Here is a 14,954-nt window from a genome sequence, read left to right as displayed (position 1 = left end):
TGTTGCCCATTGGCTACTTTGTAATGTTGAGGGTTTTTTAACTCATTTCTGTGCAACTCTCTTTGAAAGTGAACATTATAAAGGCTTACCATTTGGATATTGGTATAAATTGTTATTTCATTCAGAAGGCAAGTTTCCTTACATTAGTAACTGTAGCATGCAATATAGTATGGCTTAGGTCTTCCTGAATGATTTCTGAAATGTAAATCCTTCTGAACTTTTTATTCAGTATTGGATGTACCTGGGTAAGTATAACAAGAATTGTCTTGTGCCAGCTAGCTTGGTCTGGAGCATCCCTGTACACCAAATTTAATGTCTCAGGGTTTTCTTTGGAGTAAACCAAAGATCTAACTGGAAAATTTGTGGTGATCTCTGTATAAGTTGATTCCATACTGCTTTGTGGTGAGATGGTTTTCTGTGTATTTCAAGGCAGTTATTAATGCACCAGTGTTTGATTTTGAGAATGGATCCTGTCACTGTTGAGAGTTTGTCACATGGTAAAGCATTTACTTAATTCTTTCTGTTTGCTAAGTATTATGGCAGGATTTGGCCTCTGGAAAGGAATCCTGCTGCATGGTCTGCACCAGAATGCTGCTTCTCTCTGTCATAGAGCTTTATTTCTTGGGTTTGGACTCAACAATAGTTGTATGTGTGGGTACATACTAAAGGTGGGTACTAACCTTGCTTAGGCCATGCATTAATTGAGTTGATTTTAGTGTATATCAATCTTTATATGTTTTACCTTACTTTATGTAGTATCAAACACCTTATTAATTGCAGCTTTTAAATGAAAATAGCAAGATTCCATCAACATTTACATTTTCATTCATTATTTTTTTTTTAAAGCAAAGATACTGTGCTAAAAATAATGCAGCTAAAAGGAAGGGAGAACTTGCTAGCTTTTGTCTAGAGGTTAAAACTTACAAATTCTTACAATACTCCTTTCAAATTCTAATTTTTTAATCTAAGGTATTTTTTCTGTTGTCTTTGTTTTTCTTTTATCAAATGTGTGTATGAATCCGTAATACACTGGGTTCCATAGTGAACTTAAAATGTAGCAAGGAAACAGATAAAACCGCCCCAGGATTTTCAAATCAGTCTGTAAAGATGCAGTGCCTTGTAATTTGTTTATAGTTTTTCTTAATATGGCTTTGAAGAATCAAAACATTGTCAGACATGGGGATGTTTCCCTAACTTCTATGAAGGCATGTGGGCACTGGTCTTGTTTAAACTTTCAGAGAAGTTCAGAAATGTACAGACTGCCACGGACCTTACCTTTTTAAACATTTTTATTTATTGTTCCAGGTAATAGATTGGTCCTTTTCTCTCATTAAATGAACACTGACCTTCTCAAATTATGTGGGGGTTTACTCTTGCTTAAATTGTCAAATCCAGCAACATTCAACCATCACAGAATGAATGCTTTTGGTAAATTATTCGCTGGGTGGGAAAGGTCTGGCTCAATGATGTATTATACAGCAACATTTTAGTAAAAATATCCAGTTAGTGCATTTGTGTCAATTCTCAAAATATCTGAGGGCTCCTATAACTCCCAAACTCCTATTGTCCTGGCATAGCTAGAACATAATGGCAAACTGGTTATTGGTGATGGTGCAGGATAAGGTGGGAGAGTTTTATTTTATCATTAGTGGAAGAACGTTGCACTGACTGCTCATTAAAAAAAAATTATGAAGTTAGAACTGCTGCAAACCTTACTGTCTACTGTATTACAGCTTCATATAGCAGTAGAATTTAGTCCAGCTATTTTTGTCAGTTTACGTGCATGACTGTATTTGTGCTTCATTACAGACAGTAATTCATAATTTTGTCATCAGACCCAAAAAAACTATACTGAGAGGTGGTGTCCTAATTTTGGCAGGATTGTGAAATGATGTGAAGCCAAACAACTTTAACCGATTTCATCTAGTATTGACATGATTGATCTCACTCAAATACATGATTGTACTATTTGTTGGTTGCTGTCCTCTGAGAAAGTTACAGTGCTTGTTGCTATAACATGCATAATATACAGCAAACTTATTGCAGAGTAAACTCTCTTGGAAATGGATATTTTGTAGGTGAAACCAAGGACTTCAGTTGCATTTAGTGTAGGTGTAACATGCATTGATTCTGTATTTTCAGCTAATGTAATACCTGCTACTTACTCAATTACACTCCACCTCTTTTGAAGCTGTGTGTTGTTATGGTCCCTAGAAGTACCAGGAATCTTGTTCTGTGAGCTGTCACTTAAAAATTCGGCAAACTGAGAATGAAGCTTGTGTGTGCTGGCAGGAGATAGTACTAACAGCAGATTGGAAGCATTGGTAATCCTCTAAAAATAAACATCATTTGAGTGACAATGCTGCCAGTTGCCCTTGCTTTTAGTGTTTCCATTAATGAGATTCTATACCTAGAAGCATATGTAGGCAATGCTTTATTACCATTCCTATTGAACACAATAAGCCCTTTATGTCATGTACTGAGTCATGTTTGCAGTACTGGTAACTTCTGAACCTTTTTTTTGGGGGTGGGAGGCTGGGAGAGGGGGAGCCCATTTTCCTGTATGAATGCCAGGTACAGAATATTTCTCTTTTCTGCTCTTGCAGTTTGGCTTCATGTAAGTCTAAGGTAGTTCTTGTTCCAAGAGAATAATAATTTAAGAAATTACTGATTTAACACAGGTTTAATTTACTGTATAAATTTATAATCTTGCCCAATTTCCTTAAGTAATTTTTTAAACTTCTACAAAATGGTGGAAATACAGGTCCTTTTCAACTTGTTGCAGAACTGTTCTACTGTCCTGCAATAAAAGGTGTTTAGCAGTGTAACTTAATAGAGATGGATAGGAAGCAAATGAACTACGCAGAATGGAAAGCCTCTTTCTACTGATGAATTCTTTGGACTAGTTGTGTCCTTTGATCTCTCTATCTGTATCACGTAAATTTAATGTCACTACAAGAATGTGTTTAGTTATGAGTGAAATACTTAATTTTCATGTCCAACACTGGCCTTAACTTCAAGATGTAAAAGGCCTAATCCCTGCTTTCTCTAGGATCTAGTCTGTTACAGTATGCTACTTGTAAGGGTGGCAATAGCTATGATTAGGTACAGTCTCTCACAAGCATGACTCTGCAAATAAATGTGACTAGTATGGACACTGATTTACAATCTGAGTACATTACTGGTGTCACTTTGGTTATGTTTGAAATGGTGCTGTAATCTGTGCCTGCACTGAGAGGCACTAATGAGAATCCAGAGTATTTCAAGATGGGTGTGATCCTCTCATACAACACTGTCAATGGAAATAGCATCATGTTTGGGCTTGTTTGAAGGCCCTTTTATGTAGTCAGAATGCTATCAGTAAAGCCAAACCCCCAAAAACCCCAGGCTTGTAAACAGGAGTTTAATCTTATAGAATCTATTGCTTCCGTGGCCTGTAATTACATTTTGGCTTTCCCATACTTTTCCTGAGCAAAGCCAGTGTAGTCTCATCAGGTAGCAATGCCTTCTAATGCAGAAATGGACCATTTCTAAATGTCTGTGTGCTTTGTAACGGAAAACCAATACACCATGATCTTCAGGTTGCTAGTTCTGTTATTCTTGCTGATTTATGAAACTGTAGTTACATTTGTCTTCATTGCTGTAGTCATGAGATGTGAATCCCTGGCTGACCTGAATTATCTTGGTTTTCTTCTGCCATTCTATGTTCTGTGCTTTATAGAAGTAATCCAAATCTTTTTGGTTTTGTGTTTTGGGGTTTTTTTTTTTTAAATCTGGAAAACACATAGGATATTTGGGAAGTTTCCAATGTTCATAATGGGTGATGAACTTGTATTAAGTACCTGTGCATATACATACACAAAATTTATGCAGTTACTATACATATTAACTAGATAGGCATAAGTAGGCAATGTCACATTTTCTGTAGTTGTAAGAAGGTGGGAGGGTTGTACAGAAAATTTTTTTCAGTACTTTGTGTCAAAAATAAATGGAAAATTATGGAAATAGCTGTCACAAATTAAATGTGCAGATTAAAACTAGAGACTTGGGGCTATCTTTGTGCCATTTTGGATACATGAACTATGATAATGAGTGATGTCAAGTTTTCTGAATGTGCAGTACAACTCCTAATATTTACTATAAAGTAATTTACCAGTATAATTTTAAAGTTTCACTAGCGTTATTAGAAGGGTAAAGCGTTTATTCGCACATGGCTTTATTATTCCCAGCACTGATGTATAAAAGCAATGGCAGCAAGTAATTGCTAGGGAGTACAATGATACCTGCAAAGCAATCTGAATTTGGGCCTGTGGGTCAACGAATAAAGAGACAGCGTTAATACTTTAATGATAAGAGACCTAGATGTAAGCTGGTAATTGCAAAATCAGCACATCATTTTGGTTGTGTTCTAAAAAAATGATACTTTTTAAAGGAGATGAGGACCTAGAGGTTTCGCAATGTCCTTATACCAGCAGTGATGGAATTCAATATATGCTGACAAGTGCAAGTTCTTGTTCGCTTAATTTAGATTCTTGAAGTGATTGTGTGATTCATCTGGTTTAGGAAACTCACATTTTAGACATGAATCATCAAAGATAGCGTGTTAGTGTGAGTTGTTAAAATTCATTGCTTGTGAGTCCTTGCTGGAGCATGAAGAGTAAATGGCTTCCATTACCTGAGAAAACTCTTCACAGGATTTGCTTGTAGTTTATTTTGTCTTGGTTTGTTCATGCCTCTCATTCCATGTACTATCTAGTGATAAATTGGTTTATTCATTTGTATACCATGCATTGTAGTCAAAAATCTACTTTTATAGTCACAGTCACCTGTAACTGGGGAGAGCAGTTGTCTGACCAGACTTAGGTTCATTAATAATATTGGGTTTTAATCAAATATAATCCCACACTCTTGGGTTTTGCTTTTAATGATTGGAAAAACATTATTTAAAAAATTAAGTGACCCATTCTTCTAGTACTAAGCTATTAGAGGCTTTTATTCAGTTGAATGACTGACTACTGTAAATAATGCATTATTCACTTCTTATTGGTATATTATGAACACTCTATTAACTTCGTTATGCTTTCAACTTCAGTATCAAATATCATCCAAGTTCTTTAACAAATAAATAGTACAGCTATGAAGAAACTTTATAAAACTATGAAACAGAATTCTGGAAGAGGCTGTAAAATATCCACTCTTGGAAATTTTCAAAAGGAAAGTGAGCAACCTGCCAATTCCAAAGTCACATGAGCTTTAAAGTTGGTCCTGCTTTGAGGAGGCAGGGATGGTGGTGGAGCAGACCTTCAGAACTCCTTTCCAACCAGTTCTGACAATCTTCTACTTAAATACAGCATTGGGCATTTTGTGTGGGGATTCATTTTTGGTTTGCTTTGGTTTGTTACACCAAAGTGTATTGAGGGTTGGAAACTAATTTCTTGGTGATTTCTTTTAAAGTTACAATTCTAATAATAAAATATATTTGTAAAAATGAAAGTATTTTGATTTTTTGCAAGTCAGTGTGAAAGTGTGAATTTTTTTTTTTTCTGAATCTGAGGTTAAAAATGACAAGGCCAAGTATCTTCAAGTATCCTGCACTTGTGTGTATGGACCAAATAGAATGACTCTGTACTTTCCCCCGCTCTTAGGTATTTGTGCAGGCATTTAGGCATTAATGTGTCTTTTTGTTATTTTCAAACTGCATATTGAATTAACCACTCCTATAAACAACTTGCATAGTGAAACTAGGTTGTTGGGCAAGTCATGACACTCCTGTTGTTTAATAATGGAGTAGAGTGAAAGAGTATATACAAACTATGCATCTTGTTTTCAAAACTTGACAAGTCTTTAGGTTTTATTAAGCTGCTTTTACTGGAGGTACTGACAAGCCTTTATCCTGTATCTCAGCAGTAGCAGGGAAAAAACCCTCAAACGTAAGGGTGCAGTAAATCTAAAGAAGTGACTAGTAATGCAATTTAGTTGTTCATATATGTAAATCTCCAATCATACGGGAAACATTAAAAAAGCAAAATACACCCATGGACTTAAAATTATTATAAAATATATAAACCTTTTGTTTTATAAAATATATATATATATATGGTAAGGTTTGGATACTGTTTTGTATTTTGTTTTCTTCCAGCTACATTCCGTTTGCACCACAAAATGTGTATCAAGATACAAGACTTGAGTTGATACATGTATCTCAATATATGTTTTTAAACTAAGCTTTTGGCTGTTTAGTAATAGCAATGTTGTAAGAATGTTAGGTATTGAAATAATAGCACAGATTGGAGATTTTTAGAGGCTTGTTAGAATTACATCTGTGTGTTGCAGAAAGTTTACAAAACCTCCCTCGTAATCTGATGCTGAAGTTCATTGGATGTATTTTTCTCTGGGTACACTGATGCTAAGTATGTGCTATACTGTAGGGTTATTCTTCAAACTGCTAATAGTGAGTAAAGCAAAAATGACACGACATAAAATTATGAAGAAAAAAACCCAAGAACAAACAAAGAAACAAACCACCCCAAACTTGTATGGACAGCATCATCATGGTTCGGCATCTGAATGAACTTTACTCACACAAAAATTTGTAGTAGCCTAATGAAAAGTATTTGCAACATTATCCATTGCTACATTATATCAGAAGACTACCTAAGAAATTGTATTATACTGTGTATTTCTGTCCTCAGTTCTTAAATTAAACTAAGGGGTAAGGAATCTCAGAATCAGAGAGCAAAACAATGGAGGAATGAGAAGGGGAGGATTAACAAGCTACCGCTACACCATACAGGGTATGTATAAAACTCTCATAGCAAATGCCGAGTTCCCAACGTGTCTTTAAATAAGCTGTAAATGTTGTATTAGTGTTCTGTTAGTATGAATAAAATCTTGCTTTAGATACTCACAATACAGCTCTGCCACTAGGTGTCATGACATGTATTTGGTGTGTAAATTACCTGCAATATGCAAGCTTACTACCAAAATTCACCTGGGCTCTGTGCTTTTTAAGTGTTCCTACACCATGCTTGGGAATAGTGTCAGGCTACGTCTTTTTTCTTTTTTGCTCAGTACTGATGCACCTCTTGGTATCAAGTAATCGGTTTTTTTTAAATTCCTGTGGAATAGCAGATACTGCAGGAAATGTGAACTCTAGATTCATTCTGATTCTGACTTGTAAGTTATAGCAAACATAATTTAAAAAAACAACAGATGTTATAACTCTCATACCTATCACTAAAACTGAATTGTGTAGCAAAAAGGTGTAGATCTTTGCCCCCTCAAAAAATCTAGTTTTGTTTCTAAGCCTGAGGAATTTTGTTACCTACCGCTGTCTTGCAAATCAGGTAGGAAGATGATTGCTTCAATTCTGATGCTTCTACGTGGCTTTTGCATAGATTTAAAAATTCTAGGTTTGTTTTACTTGAGCCAATCAAGAAAACAGATTTTTACAAAATAAATTAGATAGATTGTGGATTAAACTCACAACTGTTTTATTAATGAACAATAAACTTTTGCTTACTTTGAGATAAAGATTTTAATGTTATCTTTTTCGTGGTAAAGATGGTCAGAAATTAATTTCTTTTACTTCGCCCCCTTTTATTCATCTATTAATTTCTAATTAAAGGAAGAAACACTTCAGACTTTAACCTCAATTTTACCTAAGCATTTTTCTGTGTCTGCCTTTTAAAAATTTTTTTTCTGTTTAGTTCTGCCTTCTGTAAGGTATGTGCAAACCTGAAACATGGCAACAAAATCAATATTTTTATGATGGCAATACCGAAGGATGGTTGGTTTTTGTTGGGAAGGCACAGAAACAGCGATTTAGCCAGGGCTTTATGTAGCTGAGCCCTGGCACTGTGTAAGGAGGGCGGGTTTGTGCCCACCTGCGGAAGGTTTCAGTGATGCACTGTGGAACCTCCATGGCTGAACCTCCACAGCTGCACTCCCTGGCCTTCGTTCCTGCAGCCTCCCTCTAGGCAGTGCCCAGCATCTGCATCAGTTATCTGCCTTAATTCTAGACAGAAGAAAATTTTAACGTAAATCATGTTTATGAGTTTTTGCCTTCTCTGAAAACAGCTCTCTGGGAGGCGAAAGGTGAAAGGGAAAGCACGTTGGAGAATTAGTGGTCCAAGCGCGAGTGAGACGAGTAACACCAGACAGGGGAAATAAAATCAAGCCTCTTCTCTGGGGTGCTGTGATGGCTTCCCCTCTCTCCCTGTATTTCTGCTGGCCCTTTTTTTCTTTTTCCTTGCCTGAAGTCTCGCTGACGGCAGCCCTCTATCTGTGGGTGCGCAAGGAGCGGTGCGGACAGCGGCGCTCGGAGCAGCCGAGAGGGGGCAGAGCACACGCGCCAGGCCCATCTCAACCCCACTCACGGACCGGCACAGCCCCCGCACTGCCGCTCTCCGTGCTCCCCGGGCCGGGGTTTCCTCCTCCGCGGTGCCGAGGCCTCGCCGTGTGGCGAAGCCCGGCCCGGCCCCGGCCCGGCGGGGGAGGATGAGCGCGGGGCGCCGGGCCGCCGCTGGGGGCGCTGCGCGCCGCCGGGCCGGGGCCGGGCCGCGGACGGGGCCATTCGCGCGGCGAGCGCGGGGGGAGCGCGGCGCCGGGAGCTCTCCGGGAGCTCCCCGCGGGCGGCGGGCGCGGCGGGGGCGGCGGCGAGGGGGGCCGAGGGGCCCAGCGGGGGGCGACGCCCGGCGCGGGGGCGGCGGGGCGGGGCGGCGGCGGCGGCGCCGGCGGGAGGGCGGGGGGGGGGGCGCAGTGGTTGGGGCCGGCTGCGGCCGCCGCGGCGGCGGGGTCAGTTCTCTTTAGTGTTTGCCGATGTTGGAGGCGTCTCCAAAGTGTTCCCGGGAAGCAGGTAACCGGGAGGGAGGGAAGGGGGCGGCTTCAGCTGCGATGTCCCAGTCTCCGTCCCGGCTTCCCGCTCCTCCCGCCGCCGCGGCGGCTCCCGGGCGAGGGCTCCGCCGGCGCCCCCCGCCTCCTGGGGCCGTGCGGGCGCTGCTGCGCCACGGCGCTGCCGGCCCGCTCCGCTCCGCTCCGGCGGGGGGCGGCGGCGCCGACCCCGCCATCCGCCCCGGGGCCCCCGTCCGCCGCCGGCCCCCGCCCGACGAGGGGCGCAGGCGGCGGGCGGGGGCACAGGTGGGCAGCGCTGCCGCCCCCGGGGGCCGCGGGGAAGCCCCCTCTGGATCCCCTCCGTAGCTCCCCGCACCCGGGTCCGGGTGCCGGCGGCGGTCGCTGCGCCAAGGCCGGGCCGCGGCCGGGCCGTGCGGCGGGGCCGAGCTCGGCGGGGACCGCGCCGGGCCTGCCCTGCCCCAGAACCCGGGAAGGAGTTTTGTGCACCCCGAACTTGCTCCCCGTCCTATGTCCCGCCCTGCCCTGTCGCGGTGCGCGGCCCCGGGGACGCAGAGTGTCCGCTCCGCCGCCGGAGAGGCGAGGGCGCCCGGCACTGCTCGCCCGGTCAGCGGCGCGGACCTCACGGCTCAGCCGCCGTGTGTTTGTACGTGTGTGTTAGTCAGCCCTCTCTGTGCACGTCTTGCGCTGCCCCCAAACTTCGGACCGGGCCTCAAACTTTACCATCAGTGCTGGGCTCTCCCACTTCCAAAATGGATGTCGGCATCTCTTCCAAGCGATGGGCAGCGGAGCCGTTTACCGGCCTTCGCCCAGCACGAGGGTTTGGGGTCGTTGAGGTCACCCAGAGAGACACTGCTGTGAACTTGCCTGGTCCCGGCTTCTCATGGTGTGGGTGGCATTTTCCCAGTATTCAGGTGTCTGGTGGGAAAAAGTTCATCTTGATCGCAGCTAGGCCTGGAAGTCACAGCCATACCATCCCGGGGAAGTGTGGGCTGCTTGGGGTTAGCTGTGAGGGTGAATCCTGCAGCAAAGCTGTTTGCCTTGTAGTGCTCAGGGTCCCACCTGACAAGTCAGTGATACCCAAGCAAAAAATTTCCCTGCAGTGTATCTGGCTGGTGTTGCCTTACGGCCAGCAAGCTGTTTCTGTGAATACCAAGACGTAAGCTTCTCGAGCCATGCTTGGAATGCTCCCTGTGCAACTACTGTCGTACTAAAAAAAAGTTTATGCTGTACAAAAGAATAGATAAAGCGCTGCTGTTGTAACCCCTCTCTTTCATGAAATACTGTCTTGAGCAGTACTGAGGGATGTGTATGAGTATCTGCAGCATTGCAAGGCACAAGTGAGGCTGTTTGCTCTGCCATAGCTTGGGGTAGTTGAACTGTGCTTCTGTCAGGGAGCACACATTGCTGTATCTCACTTATGTTTACCAGTGGCATCAAGCTGGATGGGAGTAAGGTCTTCCTGGGTTGTGTGGTAATTCCAGGTTAGCAGTCGACACCAGTGAAGTAATACTAATGTATTTAAGCCATTTGCTAACTACAAGGAAGTTCTGTATAGGCTTTGTTGTGACATGGTTATATAAACAGTGCCAGGCTGACAGATTTCTGAATGAAATCTTTTTTTTCTAGAAAGTCGGCAGCAGTGTAAGATTTCCAGTACTGATTTCCAGCTGCTGAACCTTAGCTTTGACCTAGAAAAACTCAGAGAGAGAGATTTCTACTCCTGCCAGTCTTTGTGAAGATTCCTGTTGTTGCCAGCTAGGAGTAGGATTGAGGCTGCCTGCTTGTTCATAGTTTTTGAGGGGAAGTTTGACAGTTCAGGTTTTCTTTTCTTTGCAGACAACTTTTCAAAAATGTTGTTCAGCTTGGGTTCTGCTCAGGCTGCTCAGCCTGGAGGCCAAAGTCTTCATGTATCTTGTTACGAACTCAACCTACCTTGTTCCCCAAGAATTACACCAAAATAATAATAAATTTGACTAATCTTAAATTCTGATTTAAGATAGTAGATTATAAAGAAATTTTCTAATTTTACTTGCAGAAGAACCTGATCAGAGGTATTTTAATGACTGGACCAAGTTTAAATAAGCATGTAAGTCCATCAGCCACTTCTTTGGGGGCAAAGATCAGGTTTGATTTTCCTCCACAGCTTTGTAAACTTAATCTCACTCTACCTCTGGTTTACATTGGTGTGAATGTGGGAAGTGAATTGGATACTATGTGTTTTATTTGTAAAGTGTAGTGAAAAATGACCTTGGGAAGGTTAGGCAACAAGCCATAGTGAAGCAGATCCTCTGACTCCAAGACTGGGTCTCCAGCCATTAGGAAAAGTGCACCTGTCATGCTCTATCTAGACAGTTTGTTTTGACCTACCCAAAATACGTGGCTATTGACTTGTCAGTCTTTGAAAACACTGAAAAATTCCCATCAATTATGTCCAGTCCTTCACCCCAAAATACATCTTCTTATGATATCATTCCATTGGAGAACTGGCCTTATAAAGAAAGTGTTTAGGTTTTAGTGCCATTTTTTTGGCATATATTTGATAGGTATGGGCACAGATTTTTTCTGATTGGAGTGCTAAGTATCTGTTTCCTCATGCAGGTATGACTGATGTGGTGGGGAAGGACCTAACACTGCATTTTTTCAGGATTAACTGAAACAGCATAACTTCTGTTAATGAGCCACCAGAGCTTCACTTTTCCTTCCACTGCTGGCATCCATTTCCTATCACCAACAGCAAAATCTATAGGAAAAGAGGTCTGTCTTTTGCCAGAACCTATTATTTTGCATTTCTAATCTTTGGATCACACATAGCCCCTATTTTTCCCAATAGTTCTTGAATTCTCTCTCTCCTCTGAAAAGAAGAAAAGAAAGACAGGGGGTTCTGTTTGGTTGAGGGGCACGAAGAGCACAAGGCAGGGGTCCTGCAGTACCAGGTCATGGAGTTGGGCTGGCGGTTTTGCTCAGAAGGAAAGGACAGTAAAAGAGGGGGAATTGAATCAGTGGGAGTGCATGACAAACTCTGTGAAGAGAGGAAGTGGAACCTGTGTGCAGTGTAGTTAATACACATGTACAGTTAATATATATATATATATATAAAAAAAGTCAAGCGCTATGCATTTAGGGGATCTGCTCATTGTCAGCACTGAGTCAAAATCAGCATTATCCAAAGTATGTTTGCATTAAAAGATCAAGAGTTCAGTAAGAATCTGAGAGATGTCTTCTCAGACATTGTTCTGGAAAATATTTAGAATAAAAAAATTGCTTGTCACAACTCCTAATTTAAAAATGAATTTTGAAAAGCCATCTGTGGTAGTGTAACACTAAAGTCACAGCCATGTCTGTAACTGCTAAAGTTTGTTCATACTTCATCTCAAGAGAAAGTGTTTTGTGGTTTGGGTTTTGTTTTGTGGGTCTTTTTTGTTAAACTGGTAGTTTTTGGAATGTTTCCCAGTAATTAAATGTGTACTCCATGGTCACAGTGTGTTTACCTGTGTCATACTCCATCCTTGCATTTGCTTTAGTCAACTACACATCTGTACAGTACATCACTAGGATGTTACAAATTTATTTATATTTAACCAAATAAAATCACAGTATGAAATTTAAATTTTTCCCTGGTAAATAGCACTTTTTTTTCCATATTTAATTACTAATATTGTGACTCCACTACACTTCTGTATCCCCACAATCTTCTAATTTAGTCACCATTAAAATGATGGAAGGGGGCACTTTTTAGACTGGTTAGAACTCAGCTTTGAGCTCAGATCCCTGTTGGTGTTTGGGGAGGTCCCTGGTGATAACCAGCAGCCAGTTATGTCAAGTATGGGTTAACCTCCTCTCCTTAAATTCTGGGAGAACTTAGCTTGCTGAGATTTTTACCATAGTAGCACATGCTCACTTGAAGGGTATATTTACAGTCTTATCTTCTGAAAACTTCCAAAGGATCACAGTGGTCCCACTTCCAGTTTCGCTGCTTGCCAGCTTTGAGGAAGCTGTTTTGCCTCCAGGCTGAAGGAAGCATTTTTGAGAGTAGGAGACCATATTTTCTTGAAAAGTTTCTTGCAATGAAAATGGTCACCTGTTGGATCAAGAAAAGAGATGAGTAACCTGATTTTTATTGCTATTGCTAGTCTTAGCTTCTTATTTTGCACCTGTTAGGTATTTGCGGTTCTCAGTTTCTCCTACAACGGCCCCAGTTTAAAAAAGCCGTGTTCTACAAATATAAGGAAATATCAGTATACTAAATGTGCAGATTGATATCAGTAACTGGAAATGTCTGGATAAGTAACTGTCTGCAAGTGATAAAGAACTTTTTCCATGTCACCCAGATGACACATCCATGCAACTGATCCATTTTGAAGGATGAAGTCAAGATAATGCTATTCCCAAGGTGGAAATGCAGGCCTGGTAGAGGGCAATGTTGGGTCACTTAGAAGCGTACCCAGTTGGTCTGATACAAACAAAATAATAATGAAATAACACTCTGTAGTAGCTTTGGCTTTGTTAGACAAGGTAAGAGCAAGAAACAATCTAAAATTTCTTGTTAACTGTTAGTTGGTTTATTTGTTTTATTTTTTCCCCTTCTGCTGGTCCTTCTTCAGTCCTGAGTACTATGTTGCTTTTTCCTTTCCAGACTGTGGAAAATATTTTCTCTGCTTTTTGTTTCAGTCTTGTGTCTCTGGTAGTATTTAAACCTGCCTGCTTTGAATTGTGTTTCATCTTTGGTGGCAATGTCCATTCAAGGGGGTATTTTGCTTAAGAGTGTATACCCAAGAGGCTTTCCTTTTGTTCCTGTTTAGGGCCTGGCAATTGTAATGAATGACTCCAGAGGGATTTTCTTGAAAACCCTTCTGACCTTCTGATAATTCAGTGCAAGACACTTACTAGTCTTGTATTAAATGAGTGTCCAGCTTCTGCGTGGCTGCTAAGGCTGTCTCATCTTTGTGAAAGCGAATGAGAAGCTTGTCCTGGATCAGGAGGCAGGTAAAGCTCTCCCTAGTTTTTCAGAGTCCTCTCTCAGCATTCTCTCTTAGCTGAATCCACTGGGTTTGATATGGGATTTGACCCCTTCAGAAGGGAGAGTGGCCCACATCATCTTTTCTTTACCCCTCTTCAGCTAGCCAATTTTTACAACTTGGAGCCTTATGCAAGTAAAAACTCACTGAAGATGCCAGGACTGGATCCTGTTTCCACAGACTTGATGGAGTTGCCATTCATGAGGACATCCAGGATGTCCTGGATCTGGACTTCCAGGCAACCATAGGTATTTGCCAAGTCCCAGGAGAAGAATTTAATATTTAATTAAATTCTTCAGCTGTTAAATTACAAGGTTCTTCTGAAACTGGCCATCCCACAAATTACTGTCAGTGGCAGTTCACCAGAGGAGGTGGCTTTGGAGGCCTTTTCTCATGCGACCATTAAGCTCCCTGTAAAACTTTGACTCTTTCTGGTTCTCCCCAAATCTCACTGCAGGCATAGCCCCTAGATACTTTGTAACACTCACAGGTTACAGTTAGGCATGAGAGCAAACAGCTGCTGTAGCTGGTGAAACTTAAGTTATTAAATGTATTTAAAGTATTTAAAAAGAAATGTAAATATTAACTTGCCCATCCTGGATTGAAATTGTTTCTTTTCTTAGACACAGTAGTAATTTGAAGCTTTTCAAGGTTTTTAAACCTATCCTGGGCTCACTAGGAATTTTGACATTAGCACCAAAAAGAAGTGGTTTTATTTGCTGTCATTGCAAATACTGGTACTGTTTATCTTTGCTCAGGTATCTCATAGCTGACAGGAGCAAGGGAGACATAGGTACTGTCAGACAAATATACCTGATATATCCCCAAGACAGGGCAGGACAGAACACTGCAGGTGAACAGGGTTAGCTGAGGCAGTTTTAGTTCCAGGGCCTAGTCTGTTATTTGGATGTCTTTGCTGTTGTGCTGGATTGCAGATCTGCTCCGCAGCTCTGGGGCCTGCACTTCTACCTGAGCTGTGTGTCACTGAAACCTGGATAGACTTTGGATTACCCTTGGGCTAAGGTCACAACCCTTCATTAACAAGGAACTTCCATTTTTGCAGGGGGTTAGATTGTATTAGGCATA

The 14,954-nt window shown here is 41.7% G+C and overlaps 1 protein-coding gene across 8 annotated transcripts in view; it reads left to right on the top strand.

Annotated features, from left to right (window-relative positions):
* The first annotated feature begins 8,756 nt into the window (after nt 1–8,756).
* The window catches only part of STAU2 (staufen double-stranded RNA binding protein 2), a 171,970-nt gene continuing 165,772 nt past the window's right edge, over nt 8,757–14,954 (top strand). For 2 of the 8 annotated variants that reach the window (XM_039549129.1, XM_039549128.1), the window contains exon 1: nt 8,757–8,857. The gene's annotated coding sequence lies outside the window, so the exon portion shown is untranslated. Of the gene's footprint in view, nt 8,858–11,451; nt 11,608–13,652; nt 13,837–13,969; nt 14,117–14,954 lie in introns of those variants that run through there. The other 6 variants (XM_039549124.1, XM_039549127.1, XM_039549125.1 and 3 more) reach the window with 5 other exon arrangements.

Source organism: Corvus cornix, chromosome 2 (genome assembly GCF_000738735.6).
Source record: "Corvus cornix cornix isolate S_Up_H32 chromosome 2, ASM73873v5, whole genome shotgun sequence".
Lineage (NCBI taxonomy): Eukaryota > Metazoa > Chordata > Aves > Passeriformes > Corvidae > Corvus > Corvus cornix.
This window is presented reverse-complemented; position numbering and strand designations above follow the sequence as displayed.